This window comes from Sciurus vulgaris (genome assembly GCF_902686455.1).
Source record: "Sciurus vulgaris genome assembly, chromosome: X".
In the NCBI taxonomy this organism is placed as follows: Eukaryota; Metazoa; Chordata; class Mammalia; order Rodentia; family Sciuridae; genus Sciurus; species Sciurus vulgaris.
Window position 1 is genome coordinate 71,356,614 of NC_136471.1, and position 17,755 is coordinate 71,374,368.

Here is a 17,755-nt window from a genome sequence, read left to right on the forward strand (position 1 = left end):
GAAGAAATGAAAAATAAAAGTGAAAATCAGCAAAGGAAGGAAGTACACTAAAGGAATAGTCAATCAAAAAATAAAATAATTCAAAATGAAAGTCAGAAATAAGCCAAAATGACTGGGAATTCTATTATCATCCTCAAAAATAACATTGAATATAAATGGCCTAAATTAATCAATCCAAAGACATAGACTGGCACACTGGATTAGAAAACAAGATGCAACAATATTCTGTCTCCAAAAGATTTACTTCATATGGAAAGACATCCACAGAATTAAGGTAAAATGATGGAAAAAAGAATTTATCATTCACATGGATCTTGTAAATAAGCAGGGAATACTATACTCATATCAGATAAAATGGACTTCAAGCCAAAGCAAATCAGAAGGGACAAAGAAAGACATTTCATACTTCTTAAAGTATGAACAACAAGACATAACAATCCTAAATAGCTTTTGCCCCAAACAAAGCAGCATTTGCATAATCAAACAAATCCTTCTCAATTTCAAAAATCAAACAGACTACAACACAATAATACTGGTGATTTTAACCAATAGTTAGATGCTCCCCCCAAAAATTAAACAATGTACACAGAACTAAATAATAAAATCAATAATCAATATTTAGACTTAACAGAAAAATATAGAATATTTAATCCATGAAAAATTGAATAGTTTCTTCAAGCAGCACAGGGATCCTTCTCTAAAGTAGACCATATCTTAGGCCACAAAGTAACTCTTGGCAAACATAAAAAAATAGAGATAATACCTTGCATTCTGTCATATCATAATGGAAAGAAATCAGATATCAAGGATAAAATAAAAAATAGAAGCTACTTTAACACCCAGAGACTAAATAATATGCTGTCAAATGACCAGTGGACAAAAGAAAAAATAATGTATGAAATAAAAAAAATACTCACAGGTAAATGAGAATAGTGACACAACATATCAAAATCTAGGGAAGACTATAAAGACAGTTCTAAAAGTAAAGTCCAATGAATTGAGTTCATTCACTATAGAAAGTGTCTTATAAAAAATAATAGTTTACATTATAAATAATGGTAAAACAACAAACTTTTCCCCCTAATCAGGCATAATATCCGACACTCATCACTTCTATAAAAATTGGTACAGAGAATTCTTGCCAGAGCAATTAGTCAACTAAAGAAACAAAGGACATTTAGACTCAAGCCATGTCTACTCACAGATGACATAATCTTCTATATAGAAAATTCTAAAAAATTCACTGAACATCAATTAGCACTATTAAATATGCTTAAAAATGTTGCAGAATACAAAATCAATACACAAAGGTGAAGAGTAGCACTCCCCCAAAATGAATAACATAGGTATAAATCTAACAAAATATATACAAAGTCTATACAAGGAAAGCTAAAAAATTCTGATAAAAATTAAATAAATATAAAGATATCCCACATTCTTGAGTAGGAAGACTCAATGTTGTCAATATATAGATTCAATAGAATCCCAGTCAAATAATATCACATTTTTTTGAAAATATCTAAAGATTGAATCTAAAAAATTTACATGAAGATGTAAAAGACTAGACAAGTCAAGACAATATTTAAGTGAAAATTTGGATAACTGAAATTACTAAACTTTGATACCTACAACTAAGTCACAAAACTCATTATAACTATTAATGGTGAAAGAATAGATAACTAGATCAACATAACAGAACATAAATCCAAGAAATAAACACACACACACACACACACACAACTTGTATTTGACAAAGTATCAAAGAAAATAAGATAAAGATCATTTTTCAATGAATATTGCTGAAACAATTGGACATTCACATAGAGAAAAAAACATCAAATACATACCTTATACCTGTCACCAAATCGAACTCAATGTGGATCATAGATCAAAATACAATACACGAAAATCATAAATCTCCTAGAAGGTAATGTATGAGAAAATTTAGATGAACTTGATTATGGAAATTAGTTTTTAGATGCAACACCAAACTTATACTTCATTAAAATTAAAAACTTCTGCTTTGAAAAAGCAAAGAGATGAAAAAAATCAGGAAATTAAAAAGATAAACAACAAATGAGAAAGAAAAGATTTGCATAAGACATGTTTGATAACGGAGTCCTACCCAAAATATTTAACTCTTCAACTTAAAATAACCTGATGATTATAGCAGCTTCATCCATAATTATCAAAAACTTGGAAGCAACTAAACCTGTCCTTTAATAGGTGAATGAATAAATAAACAGTAATATATGCTGAACATAAAATATATTTAGAATAAATTGATTTTTGACAAGAGTCCAAAGAAAATTTGATGAGGAGAGAATTGTCTTTTTCCACAAATAATGGTAAGACAACTGGATATTCACAATTAATTTGTATACATAGCTTACAATTTCCACCAAAATTTACTAAATGTAAGAACTAAAACTATAAAAATCTTAGAAAAATCATGGTAGTATATTTTCATGACCTTAGATTAGGCAATGTTTCTTCACATGACCACCAAAAGCAAAAGTTATTTCAAGAAAAATGATAAGGCAGACATAATCAAAATTTTAAAAGTTTGCACCTTGTAGGACAACATCAATAACATGGAAAGACAAGCCAATTAATGGGATCATATTTTGTGAAGTATTTTGCAAATCACTTATCTAATAAAAGACTTGTCTAGAGTATATTCTAAAGAACTTTTAAAATTCAACAATTAGAAGGTGATCCAAATTTTTAGATTGACAGTGAATATAAATATATATTTCTTCAAACAAAATACAGAAATGGCCAATAGTCACATGAAGAGATATGCAATATCATTAGTCATTAGGTAAATGCAAATCATAACCACAGTGAAATATCACTTCACATACACTAGGATATCTGCAATACAAAAGACAGATAACATTGACAAGAATGTGGAAAAAGGAGTAGCTTCATGTGTATTTGGACACGTAAATGTATGTAACCATATAGGAAAACATTCTGACAGTTCAATAGGTTAAACTTAGAGCTCCCATATGACCCAGAAATTCCAATTGTAGGACAAATGAAAACATATCCACATAAAACCTGTGTACAAATATTAATGACAGCTTCATGCATAATAGTCCCAAAATAGTAAAAGAAATATTAAATGATGAGCAGATAAACAAATGTGCATAAACATACAAAGGAATATTATTCACTAATATAAAAGATTTCAGTACTGATACATTTCACAACATGGATGAACCTTGAAAACATACTAATTTAAAGAATCAAATCACAAAAGACTATATATTGTAGAATTCAGTTTCCCTGAAATGTCAAAATAGGCACATGAAGATACAGAAACTAGATTAAAGACTACCTAAGACTAGGAGGTTTGGGGGAAAATGAGGAGTGACTGCTAATGGATACAGGGGATACAGGTTTACTGTTAGGGTGATGAAAATGTTTTAAAATTAGATTCTGGTCAAGATTGCAACCATGTGAATATATTTTAAAACCTACATTTTATACTTTGAGCAAATTAGTTTTATTGTCTGTGAACAACAAAGGTTATTTTTGGAAATCTTGTTTTCTCAGCATTCTATTTCCATATTCTTCAACTCTTTTAACCATAAGAATTCCAAATTAATGATCCTTGGATTTTGCAGTGAAAGTCATCAAACATCAGAAAAAAGCTCTAGGTTCTGTTATTTGCTGACGAGGCAAGTAAGAAGGGTCACTACTGGCCTTTTCATAATCCTTCTGAAAATCCAAACTTAGCTTAACAATGAAGGAAAAAAGTTTTCCTACTGTCTACACAAACATACAGTATTTCCGTGGCAGTGGCAAAATTGGGTGGCAGTGATATTTTTCTTCAGTAGATGAGAATTGCACAAGTCTTTCAAATTGCTATGTTTTTGTTACATAATATGCTCAGACCACCATAAATTAATGCAGGATTTACAAAGACAGTATTGGAACAGTTCATCTACCTGGTTCCAGTTCTGACACCTTGTGGTAGAAATTATAGTAACAGTCAAAATTAATGAGAATTCAGTTGACTGAGGACTAATTTTCTCTTTTTCATGCACTAATACTTAGGACTATTCCTTAACTTTTATTCATTAAGTTGTTCTTTGGATTTCATTTCTGTCACATAAGAGAATAAAATTTTTTTCTATAGACATAGGAACTTCACAGCTTAATTTATTATTTCAAATACTCAAAGGAATTTGATCTCTTTCATAAAACTAGTTGATAGTTTGCTTACTTGTGCAGGGTCTGTGGAAGAAATCACCACCACCATCAACTGAGACAGTTAAAGAAGAAACAGGGTCCTCTTAGTAAATATTGGCCTCTATTATGTTAAGTAGGTGAAGGAAAAAAGAAAAGAGTAAGGGGATCTTCATGATGAGACATAATAGGCACCACCGGATGGTTACAGAAGTTGGGATGCATGAAAGACAAGTTCAAATAGAGAACATGCAGAACCTTGTATCAACTGGAAACAGGAAGAGGAGAAGGGACATGGGACCCCTGAGCTGTACCTGATAAGAGCAGAGATTAAGAACATAATGAGGTCAGGGTGTGCTATGACCTTACTTTTGAAAAAGTCTTGGCAAACCTTTTAACCCCATGTGGCAATGGCATAGGACTGGCAACACACTTCCCTGTTGAGATGGAGTGGAAGATGTTTTAGGAAAGCAGCTGTCTGTCAAGACATCTGACACCATCTTGACCCTGTGCTGTGTATTTTACAAAAGACTGTATTAATTAGCTTGATTTTAGTAATGTTACTTTCAATTGCTTTTTACTGAAAATTTAAAGCATTTACTTACACAGTAGATTATGTTATAGCTTAGAGACATAAGCACATTAAAAATATATTGTTTCTATGGGAAAAGCAAGTGAATTCAGGATTGCCTGTATATAACTTGTCTGTGAAGAAATTTCTGCATACTGAAAAGCTAAATTAAAGTGAAATTCAAAATCAATGAAATATATTAATACATACGTATATATATATATATACGTATGTATACCTGCATCTTATTATTAGTCAAATGTACTTTTTTCATGTATACAAGGTGACATGTCATCTTTTTTCTTCATTATATAAATAAGACATATGCATAGAATGTAATGTTAAAGGATAAAAATGAATATAAAATTTTGATTTTTTAAAGTCAAATTATTTATATATACAACTTTATGAATCAATTTGAATGGAATTGTGCTCTTTATTGAGAAAGGTAATTATATATGATCCTTTAATAATGACTTGTATAATATTTGAATAATTGTTATCTTAATTTAAAAAAAGAACATATCAGATATACATACACATTTAAAAATAGCCCAGAAGAAATCACACCTAAAATGGTTATTACATGAAATGCTTAAAATACAAGTGACATTTTGCTCTTGTGTATTTTAATGTTTTATAAATGTTTTAACCCAGTAAAATGACATTTATAAAAGATAGCCATGAGAAATAATCAATAACTAAGAGCTTCTCTCGCTGAAATGGAGTCTGTCAAAAATATTCCTTGCTGCCATAGAAAGGAAACATTACAACAACTTGAGTATCAGTGATGAAACTACAATAATATTGCAGGAGATAATCCTAGTATATATCTCATTTGTCAAATATACAATTCTGGGAGTATCACAAAGAAGTAAGGTAAACAAGAGCACAAACCTTTGGGGTCTTCAGTTACCCTGCTTGTATCATTATAACTATGTCCTTATTATTATGTGTTCATTTTATTGTGAAATAGAAAACTTTCCTTTCCATAAAGCATAAGTCTGGCAGTAGGAAAAATATTTTGAGATTTCGAATTTACTCGTTGGGGAACACTAACTTTTTTCTCTAGTAATAGAGGTACTCATTTTGATGAAACAGTAATTAAGGAATGTTCAGTCTATCATTGGATACTTCGCTCCTTTTCCACCCTCATTTTTCAGGGGAAATTGAATGAATAGTACATTATACTGGAACTTGCAAAATTATCCAAGAAAGATTGATTACTATAGCCAAAAGCTTTTTTCTTAATAACTCTCACAACCATGAAGTTTATTTTAATAGCAACTCATTCATAGAATATCTCCATATGAGCTGACCAAAGAATATCTCATATTCTAGGGCTCTTACCAATAATTTTTTACTCTGCCTTTTTACATTCTATGATTGAATAGTACAAAATATTTTAGAGGGTTAATTCAGTATAATTCACCTTATATTTCTTTACCTTTTTTATTTCATTTCTCTATTCTCCTAAAGAAAAAAAACCAAATTCTTTCATGCCTGTCAACCCAGAAAACTGGTTATTAGAAACAATATTGATATGAGACTGCTCTCAAACCTTATTGGAAGAGACCTTATCATAAATATATGGTATCATGAGAAATATAATTTTCCCAAAAATCTTGGACTAAGCATCAGACAACTAAGTGTGGACAGCTTCCTCCCAAGACCTTCTTATTAAGAGCCTAGAAAGATAGACATCACTGACTACTATATGCTGTTTTATCTTTTTCTCTTTCTCTTCATAGCTATTTTATTTTCTGATGTTAAAGTTTTTATTGAGAGAGAGAGAGAGACAAGGTAGTCTGGTAAGTCAGTAGAAAAATGAATTTTTGCACAAACATATTAATGCCAAATAATGAGGCGAGGATAAGGAAAAGTAAGTTTGTTTGTTTTTCCAGGCCAAGGTCAAAGAGAGGACCTTAACTAAGAGTCATTGTGTTTTTTTTTTTTTCGTTCTTTTTTTTTCCTTTGTTTTTATTATTTAAACAAATGAGATACATGTTGTTTCTCTGTTTGTACATGGAGTCAAGGCATACCATTTGTGTAATCATAAATTTACATAGGGTAATGTTGTTTGATTCATTCTGTTATTTTTTTCCTTCCCCTCACCCCACCCACTCCTCTTTACGCTCCATACAGTCCTTCCTTCCTCCATTCTTGCCCCCTCCCTAACCCTAAACCTAAACCTAACCCTAACCCTAACACTAACCACTCCTACACCCCATTATATGTCCTCATCCGCTTATCAGCGAGATCATTCGTCCTTTAGTTTTTTTGAGATTGGCTTATCTCACATAGCATGATATTCTTCAATTTCATTCATTTGCCTGGAAATGCCATAGTTTTATCATTCTTTATGGCTGAGTAATATTCCATTGCATATAAATTCCACAGTTTCTTTATCCATTCATCAATTGAAGGACATCTAGGTTGGTTCCACAATCTGGCAATGGTGAATTCAGCAGCTATGAACATTGATGTGGCTGTATGTCTGTAGTATGTTGATTTTAAGTCCTAAGGGTATAGGCCAAGGAGTGGGATAGCTGGGTTAAATGGTGGTTCCATTCCAAGCTTTCTGAGGAATCTCCATACTGCTTTCCAGAGTGGCTGCACTAATTTGCAACCCCACCAGCACCGTAGGAGTGTACCTTTATCCCACATCCTCACCAACACTTATTGTTGCTTGTGTTCTTGAAAATCGCCATTCTAATTGGGGTGAGATGAAATCTTAGGGTGGTTTTGATATGCATTTCTCTTATTACTAGAGATGTAGAACATTTTTACATATATCTGTTGATTGCTTGTACATCTTCTTCTGTGAAGTGTCTGTTCATTTCCTTAGCCCATTTGTTGATTCCATTATTTGTATTCTTGGTGTAGAGCTTTTTGAGTTCTTTATAGATTCTGGAAATTAGTACTCTATCTGAAGTATGAGTGGCAAAGATATTCTCCCACTCTATAGGCTCTCTCTTCACATTACTGATAGTGTCCTTTGCTGAGAGAAAGCTTTTTAGTTTGAATCTATCCCAGATGTTGATTCTAGCTTTTATTTCTTGTGCTATGGGAGTCCTGCTAAGGAAGTCTGATCCTAAGCCAACAAGTTGAAGGTTTGGACCTATTTTTTCTTCTATAAGATGCAGGGTATCTGGTCTGATTCCGAGGTCCTTGATCCATTTTGAGTTGAGTTTTGTGCAGGGTGAGAGGTAGGGGTTTAATTTCATTCGATTGCATATGGATTTCCAGTTTTCCCAGCACCATTTGTTGAAGAGGCTATCTTTTCTCCATTGCATATTTTTGACCCCTTTGTCTAGTATGAGAAAATTGTATTTATTTGGGTTTGTGTCCGTCACCTCTATTCTGTCCCATTGATCTACATGTCTATTTTTGTACCAATACCATGCCGTTTTTGTTACTATTGATTTGTAATAGTGTTGAAGAACTGGTATTGCGATACTCCCTGCTTCACTCTTTCTACTGAGGATTTCTTTAGCTATTCTTCCAGATGAATTTCATAATTGCTTGCTCTAATTCTGTAAGGTACATCATTGGGATTTTAATTGGAATTGCATTGAATCTGTATAGCACTTTCGGTAGTATGGCCATTTTGACAATATTAATTCTGCCTATCCAAGAACATGGGAGGTCTTTCCATCTTCTAAGGTTTTCTTTAATTTCTTTCTTTAGTGTTATGTAGTTCTCATTGTAGAGGTCTTTCACCTCTTTTGTGAGATTGATTCCCAAGTATTTTATTTTTTTCGATGCTATTGTGAATGGGGTAGTACTCCTAATTTCTCTTTCTGAAGATTCATCACTTATGTATAAAAATGCATTGGATTTATGAGCATTGATCTTGTAACCTGCTAATTTACTGAATTCACTTATGAGTTCTAAGAGTTTTCTGGTGGAATTTCCAGGTTCCTGTAAATATATAATCATGTCATCAGCGAACAGGGATAGTTTGAGTTCTTCTCCAATTCATTTCCCTTTAATTTCTTTGGTTTGTATAATTGCTCTGGGTAGAGACTCAAGAACGATGTTGAATAGAAGTGGTGAAAGAGGGAATCCCTGGCTTGTTCCAGGTTTTAGGGGGAATGCTTTCAGTTTTTCAACATTTACAATGATATTGACCATGGGCATAGTGTAGATAGCCTTTACAATGTTAAGGAATGTTCCCACTGCCCCAATTTTTTCTAGTGTTTTGTTCATGAAGGGATTCTGTATTTTATCGGATGCTTTTTCTGCATCTATCGAAATAATTGTGTGATTCTTGACTTTAAGACTGGTGATATGGTGAATGACATTTATTGATTTCCGGATGTTGAACCAACCTTGCATCCCTGGGATAAAACCCACTTGATCCTGCTGCACTATCTTTTTAATATATTTTTGTATGCGATTTGCTAAAATTTGGTTGATAATTTTTTCATCGATGTTCATTAAGAATATTGGTCTGAAATTTTCTTTCCTCGATGTGTCTCTGTCTGGTTTAGGTATCAGGGTGATATTGGCTTCATAGAATGAGTTTGGGAGGGTTCCCTCCTGTTCTATTTCATGGACTACTTTAAGGAGTATTGGAAAGAGCTCTTCTTTAAAGGTTTTGTAGAACTCAGCTGAGAACCCATCGGGTCCCAGACTTTTCTTTGTTGGTAAGCTTTTGATGACCTCTTATATTTCATTGCTTTTGAAATTGATTTATTTAAGTTGTGTATGTCCTCCTCGTTCACTTTAGGTAATTCATATGTCTCTAGAAACTTGTTGATGTCTTCGAGGTTTTCTGTTTTGTTGGAGTATAGATTTTCAAAATAGTTTCTAATTGTGTTTTGCATTTCACTCTTGTCTGTTGTGATATTTCCTTGTTCATTCCGAATTTTAGTAATTTGAGTTTTCTCCCTTTTTCTCTTTGCTAGTGTGGCTAAGGTTTTATCAATTTTGTTTATTTTTTCAAAGAACCAACTATTTATTTTGTTAATTTTTTCGATTGTTTCTTTTGTTTCAATTTCGTTGATTTCGGCTCTGATTTCAACTGTTTCCTGTCTTCTACTACTTTCGGTGTTGTTCAGCTCTTCTTTTTCTAGGGCTCTGAGCTGTAGTTTTAAGTCGTTTATTTGTTGATTTCTACTTCTTTTGTTGAATGTGCCCCATGAAATAAATATTCCTCTAAATACTGCTTTCATAGTGTCCCAGAGATTTTGATATGATGTATCTTTGTTCTTGTTTACTTCTAAGAATTTTTTTATTTCCCTCTTGATGTCTTCTGTTATCCTTTAATCATATAATAGTGTATTATTTAATCTCCAGGTATTGGAGAAGGTTCTGTTTTTTATTCTGTCATTTATTTCTAATTTCAATCCATTATGATAGAGTACAAGGTATTATCTCTATCTTCTTGTATTTGCTAACAGTAGCTTTGTGGCATAAGACATGGTCTATTTTAGAGAAGGATCCATGTGCTGCTGAGAAGAAGGTGTATTTGTTCTTTGTTGGATGGTATATTCTATATAAGTTGGTTAAGCCTAATTGTTGATTGTGTTATTAACATCTATGGTTTCTTTATTCAATTTTTGTTTGGAAGATCTGTCTAGCAGTGAGAGAGGTGTGTTAAAATCACCTAGTATTATTGTGTTGTGGTCTATTTGATTTCTGGAATTGAGAAGGATTTGTTTGACGTACATTGATGAGCCAATGTTCGGGGCATAGATATTAATGATTGTTATGTCTTGCTGATTTATGCTTCCCTTAAGCAGTATGTAATGTCTTTCTTTATCCCTTCTGACTAGTTTTGGCTTGAAGTCCACATTATCTGAAATGAGGATGGCTAATCCAGCTTTTTGCTGTGTCCGTGTGCATGGTATGTTTTTCCCCATCCTTTCACCTTTAGTCTATGGGTATCTCTTTCTATGAGATGAGTCTCTTGCAGGCAGCATATTGTTGGATTTTTCTTTTTAATTCAATCTGCCAGTCTATGTCTTTTGATTGATGAGTTCAGGTTATTAACATTCAGGGTTATTATTGTGATATGATTTGTATTGCCAGTCATTTGACTCATTTTTGGTTTTTGACATGATTTGGTTTCTCCTTTATTTGGCTATTGCTTTAGGATATTTCCTCCCATTGCTGATTTGCATTGTTGTTTTTCATCTCTTCCTCATGGAATATTTTGTTGAGAATGTTCTGTAATCCTGGCTTTCTTTTTGTAAATTCCTTTAGCTTTTGTTCATCTTGAAGGATCTTATTTCATTGTCAAATCTGAAAGTAAGTTTTGCTGGGTATAAGATTCTTGGTTGGCATCCGTTTTCTTTCAGGGCTTGGTAAATGTTGTTCCGGGCCCTTCTAGCTTTTAGGGTCTGGATTGAAAAATCTACTGATATTCTTATTGGTTTCCTCCTGAGTATAATTTGATTCTTTTCTCTCACGGCCTTTAAAATTCTGTCTTTATTTTGTATGTTAGGTATTTTCATTATAATGTGCCTTGGTGTGGGTCTGTTGTAATTTCGTATATTTGGAGTCCTATAAGCCTCTTGTACTTGTTTTTCCATTTCATTCTTCAGATTTGGGAAGTTTTCTGATATTATTTCATTGAATAGATTGTTCATTCCTTTGGTTTGTTTCTCTAAGCCTTCCTCAATCCCAATAATTCTTAAATTTGGCCCATTCATGATATCCCATAATTCTTGTAGATTCTGTTCATGATTTATTACCATCTTCTCTTTTTGGTCAACTTTGTTTTCAAGATTAAATATTTTTTCATCAATATCTGAGGTTCTGTCTTCCAGGTGTTCTATCCTATTGGTTATGCTTTCTATGGAGTTTTTAACTTGGTTTATTGTTTCCTTCTTTTCAAGGATTTCTGTTTCTTTTTTTTTCAGTATGTCTAACTCTTTATTGAAATGATCTCTTGCTTCCCGTATTTGCTCTTTTAACTGTTGATTTGTGCGATCATTTAATGTCTGCATTTGCTCTTTCATCTCATCCTTTATTGCCTGCATTTGCTCTTTCATTTTCTTGTTTGCTTCCCTGATTGTTTTAATTATGTACATTCTGAACTCCCTTTCTGACATTTCTTCTGCTGTGCTGTCATTGGGTTTTATCGATATAGTATCTAGGTTTGTTTGGGGCATTTTCTTCCCTTGTTTTCTCATATTGGTCAGATGTCAGTGGGACACTGTGATATTGCAGGTTTCCTCTATTGGCTTATATTGTCCATGTAGATTTCCAGTGTGTCACCTCCCAGCCTTCAGTAGCCTGAAGTCTTGGAGTAACTTGATAATACAGTGCTTCTGAAGAAAGCTGCCCCTAGCCCACTACTGGTTCCAGGGCTTGGAGCTGGCTGTGTGGAAAGGCTCTCACTGGGGTGCCTGCCCTGAGAAGCTGGCCATGTGGGAGGAGCCCACCGCTGGAGTGTGCAGGGCTTCCTGGGGAAGACTCTATCTGCCCTTCCCTACTCTAATAAGCCGCCTGTATCCAGGCCTGCCGCCTGGGCCGAGCTTCACCAGGTGGGGGAGACTCACCCCGTGGCTCTATTTTAATCCAAGTCTCTCAATGCCTCCCCTTCTTGAATCCTAGGTTCTGGAGTGACTGGAGATGCAGTCACTCTCTCGTCTGCCATTTGGATTGCCCCATGAAGAAAGTGTGCAGCCGGAAGTGGCAGGGCCATCTGGAGAGGTCTCTGGCTGCCCTGCCCTGGTCCCAGAGGCTGCTTGTGGGTCAGAGCTCTCTGCTGGCTTGGGGACTTGTGGCTGACTCTGTGTAGAAAGGCTCTCACTGGGCGGTCTGCTCCGAGAAGCTAGCCTAGAAAGGCACTTCTCGCCGGAGGGATCTGGGCTGCTTGGGGAAGTCAAGAGTCATTGTTAAAACCTCTCTGATGAATCCAATGTTTATGTTTATCCCTATAATCATTTGCTATGTTCTCTATAGAGTTTAAATATTTTTGTTCAGGTACTCACTAAAAATCAAATCAAAAACAAAACAACTATATTAGATATCAGTGAAGACATATTCTCAGGCTTTGAAGACAGAGTATGTAACCATGAAAATAAAGTTGACAATGAAGAAAATATGTTTAGAAATCATACACACATTTTTCAAGAAATCTAGCACACTGGTAGGAGATATTGAGCACAACATCTAAGATTTATTAGCATAGATGAAGGCACCAAAATACTGAATAAAGGAATCCAAAAACTTTTAAAATAAGTAATATCATAAAAATTTCCAAAGCTTGGTAATGAGATAGAAATCCAAACACAAAATAGATTTAGAACTCTAAATCTGTAAGAAAAAAAAGGTCTTCTATAAGCTATGTTATAATTAAAATACCCAATACACAGAACAAGGACAGAATTCTAAAAGTTACAAGAGAAAAAAAGGCACATCACATGTAGAGGTAAGTCAATTAATCATTCTTCTAATCTCTCAGTCAAGACTCTAAAAGCCCTGAAATATATATAACAGAAGCAAACAAGAATTGCTGTACCCAGCTAAACTATCTTTCAGAATTTAAGAAAAATAAAAATATTCCATGATAAGAAGAAATTAAAATAATTTATACTCACTAAGCCAACACTAAAAACATACTCAATGAAATAAGATATGAAGAAGAAACAAAAAATCAATAGCAGAACCAGACTATGGATAAATCTCACTAGAAGAATAGTATATTAAAGGAGAATCAAGTCTGACTTAAGCATTAAAAATAAATCAAAATGGCAGGAAATCAAACTAATCTCTATAATACTACTGAATGTAACTGGCCTAAACTCTCCAAACAAAAAATACAGTTTGGCAGAATGGATTAAAATATGAGACCCACGGAGGTTTCAAGATGGCAGAATAGAGCAGGTCACTTTCCTGACTGATGTGAGGCCTAAAACCAAAATATCCAGGAGGCAGCTTCTCAGCAAGGTCGTTGAATGAAAAAAAGGGGGAGGGACTTTACTGGAATTTAATATTCGACATTCAAAGCAACTTGGGCAATCAAGAGGTTGAATATAATAAAATGGGGAAGAAATCTGCAGCAACACACATGTTGCACCCTGAGGCAACAGAGTGTTCCCTCCTTGAGCACAGAGGAGGGATAAGGGAATTAAAGGAACCTGTCTTTTTAGGAGGAGTGATATGTGTCTGGGGATAGTGAGATTAGAGATCAAAGGCACTGCCTGACTAAACTGAAAGGTGTGCTGCACAATATCCTTCTATAGGAAAAAAACTGCATCTATCCCAACAGGATGGGAAGGACACAGAAAAGAAACATTTTGTAGCTACAGGGCAGGGACAGGTGGCTGAAGGAGCTGATTCTTGGCAAACTGGATCTGACTCAAAATAAAGGCCTGGAAAACCCACACTTCACAACATGGAGGGTGCCTAAGTGCCAGGACAAAATTAAATGTGGAGAGACCTTTACACAGGGAACAACTGATCATAGAACTTGATGCAGCTCTCTCCCTCTCATTCTAATCTGGCTGCTTGCAGGACTAGCTGGGAGTGATGCACCTGGCCAGGAATTTGAAAGGGCAGGTGCAGGAGAGACTGAGTTTGGAGACTGAAGAAGAGACTAGGTAACTTGGGTTCCACAGTTGATATAGTGGACTAAGAATTAGCTCCTCCATCACATGAATGGACTCCAGGGAAAATCCTGGGATGCAGTCTTCCAGCATGGACCATGAATTGCTGGGCCATGGAGGTGTGCTGATTTAGAATCTCCAGACCAATTGGAGTCCAGTGAAGGGCCTGGAGCCTACCTAAGCCTAAACCCCCATTAGGAGTTCCACCTATGGGATTACCTCTGTCACCCTAGCAACCTGACCCTGAGGGTGGTGAAAACATCATACTCCAGACAACCATACCTAACTGCTGAGAAGGGAAGATGAGGAACTTTTGAAATCATATAAAATGATTCTTTAACTTTTCATCAAAAATCTTTTTTTTTTCTTTTTTCTTTTCTCTACTTAATTGTGATCTTAATGGTTCAAGGACATTTATAAATATATATATATATATATTCTTTTCTTATTTCTAGCATTTTTGAAACCATTTATTTTTCATGAATCAGTTTTTTCAGGACTAGAAATTTTGATTATATACTTTAGTTTTGTATTCTTCTATTTTTTATTTTTAATATTTAATTTTTTCTTTAGGTATTTGCTTTCTCTCACTTATCTGTTTCCCTTGAATCTCTTTTTCTTACTTTTCTTCTGCTAACAGCCAAACTCAATTGTTCTCTTTCACTCTTTCTTTAAATTTTTACTTCTATCCTCTTTTATCCTTTCTGATAATCATCATACCCAACATCACTTCAGTTTTCTTCCTGTCCAGCATTCAAAATTGTAAACAATTTTGCAAATTTACTTTTTCATTTGTCAATAAAGGATTATATCATTTATGTTTATTGTGACAGTGTAGTTATCACAGCAGGAATTATTTGGTTTAATTCTGTACATTGTTTACATTGGTTGGATTTAATATTTGTCTTCCCCCAAATGGTGAGGTACAACAAACCTTGAAGGACACTATAAATTCACAGGGTAGAAGCTCTATCTTCCCATTCATAATTTTAGATGGGTAGACACACAAGTAACCTGAAAAGGGCAACAAATTGCCCCAAACAAACCAATACTTCAATAACAGAATCCATCATCACAACAGTGGAAGACATGCTATTGAAGGAGTTTAGAATGTACACATTTAAACTAATCTGCAAGGTAAAGAATGATTTAAGGAGTTCTATCAGAGAGAAAATAAGGATTTGAAAGATCATTTCAATAAAGAGACAAAGATTCTGAAAAAAATCAGTTGGAAATCCTTGAAATCACTCCATTGACAGAATTAATAAGCCAAATTAAATATTCAATGCAAGGAATCACCATCAGACTAGATGACTTGGAAGACAGAGTTGTGAGCAATGAAGATAAAATGTATAATCTTGAAAATAAAGTTAACTATGGAGAAAAGATGTTAAGATATTATGAATAGAACTTCCAAAAAATGTGGAATAACCTGAAAAGACAGATTTAAGATTTACTGGGATAGATAAAGTCTCAGAGATAAGAAACAAAGGAATAAGCAATTTTTCAATGAAATAGTTTCAGAAAATTTCCTCAAACTAAGGAATAAAATGGGAGCTGAGATTGTTGCTCAGTGGTAGAACACTTGCCTAGCACATGTGAAGCACTGGTTTCGATTCTTAGCACCACATATAAATAAATAAATAAATTTTCCATTGACAACTAAAAAATAATTAAAAAGGAATGAAATGAAAAGTCAGATACAGAAAGCTAACAGGACCTGAAATATACAAAATTACACAGACCCACCACAAGGCACATTATTATGAAAATGCCTAAAATAGAATAAGGACAAAATTTTAAAGATGACCAGAGAAAAATTATAGGGCACATTTAGAGGGAAACCAGTCATTGTTACATGATTTCTCAACCCAGGCACTCTAAGCTAGGAGATCTTGGAATACTATTTAACAAGCTCTGAAATAAAATGGATGCCAGTCAAGAATACTATACCTAGAAAAATTAAGCTCCAGAATTGGTGACAAAATAAAAACCTTCCATGATAAATATAAGTTAAAAGAAATCACAACTGCAAAGGCTGCACTACAAAACATAATCAATAAAAATATTTTATGAAGAAGAAATGCCAAATAAAATTGAATACCAGAAAATGGAGGAATGACAACAGAAGAATAGTCAATCAAAGGAGAATCAAATTCAAAATAAAATAAATCAAAATGACAAGGAATAAAAATCATATCACAATAATAACATTAAATGTAAATGGCCTAAATTCTCAATTAAAAGACAGACTGGCCAGGCACAGTGGGGCACTCCTATAATTCCAGCAGTTCAGTAGGATGAGGCAGGAGGATCATGAGTTCAAAGCCAGTCTCAGCAATAGGGAGGTGCCAAACCACTCAGTGAGACCTTGTCTCTAAATAAAATACAAAATAGGGATGGGGATGTGGTTCAGTGCCTCTGAGTTCAATCACCATCACTCCCCCCCACACACAAAAAAAGACAAATTAAAAAAAGACATACACTGGAAGATTGGCTTAAATAACAAGACTCAACAATGTGCTATCACCAAGAGACTCACCTCATAGGTAAATACATCCACAGACTGAAGATGAAAGGTTGTGAAAAAACATATCATTCACATGGGATCTCGTAAACAAGCAGGGGTTTCAATCCACATATCAGATAAAGTGGACTTCAAGACAATGTTAATCAGATGAGAGAGGGTGCATTTGGTGGTATGGCCATAGACTCAAACCAAAGTTAATCAGAAATACAAAGAAGGACATTTTATACTATGTAAAGGAATTATATATCAATACCACATAAAAATTATAAATATTTATACCCCCAAATTGGAGCATGTATGTACATCAAACAAACCCTTTTCAATTTCAAGAACTGTAGGGATTTTTCCCTGTTCTCACAGTGTAAAAGAAGGACAATTAACTCCTGGAGTAATTGATTCTGATTATACTGGTGTAATATACATTCAAGTTTGGTCTCACATGCCCTTAAATTTCCCCAAGGGATCCTCCATAGCTCAATTAATTATGATTCCTTATATTACTGCCCCAAAACCCCTAAATGAAAGAGGGAATGTAGGATTTGGTTCCACTATTATTGGAGCATGTTTACCTATTACTGAAAATAGACCAAAATTAACCCTTTGTTTAAATGAGCAGTCAATCACAGGGTTATTGGACACTGGTGCTGATGTTACAGTTATACCTGTCTGAATGTGGCCTTGTGCGTGGCCTTTACAAAGGGCCACCCCATTTGGGGCATAGGAGAAAATAATAAACAATTGTTTAAATGCTCTCTATGGTTGCAATGCTCTACCTCTTCCAACTCTCAGCAAGTTATTACTCATATTCAACCTCACATTATGGCAATTTCCTTTCCTATATGTGGCAGAAACATCTTGCACAAATTACAAATGTCTATGAAAACACCT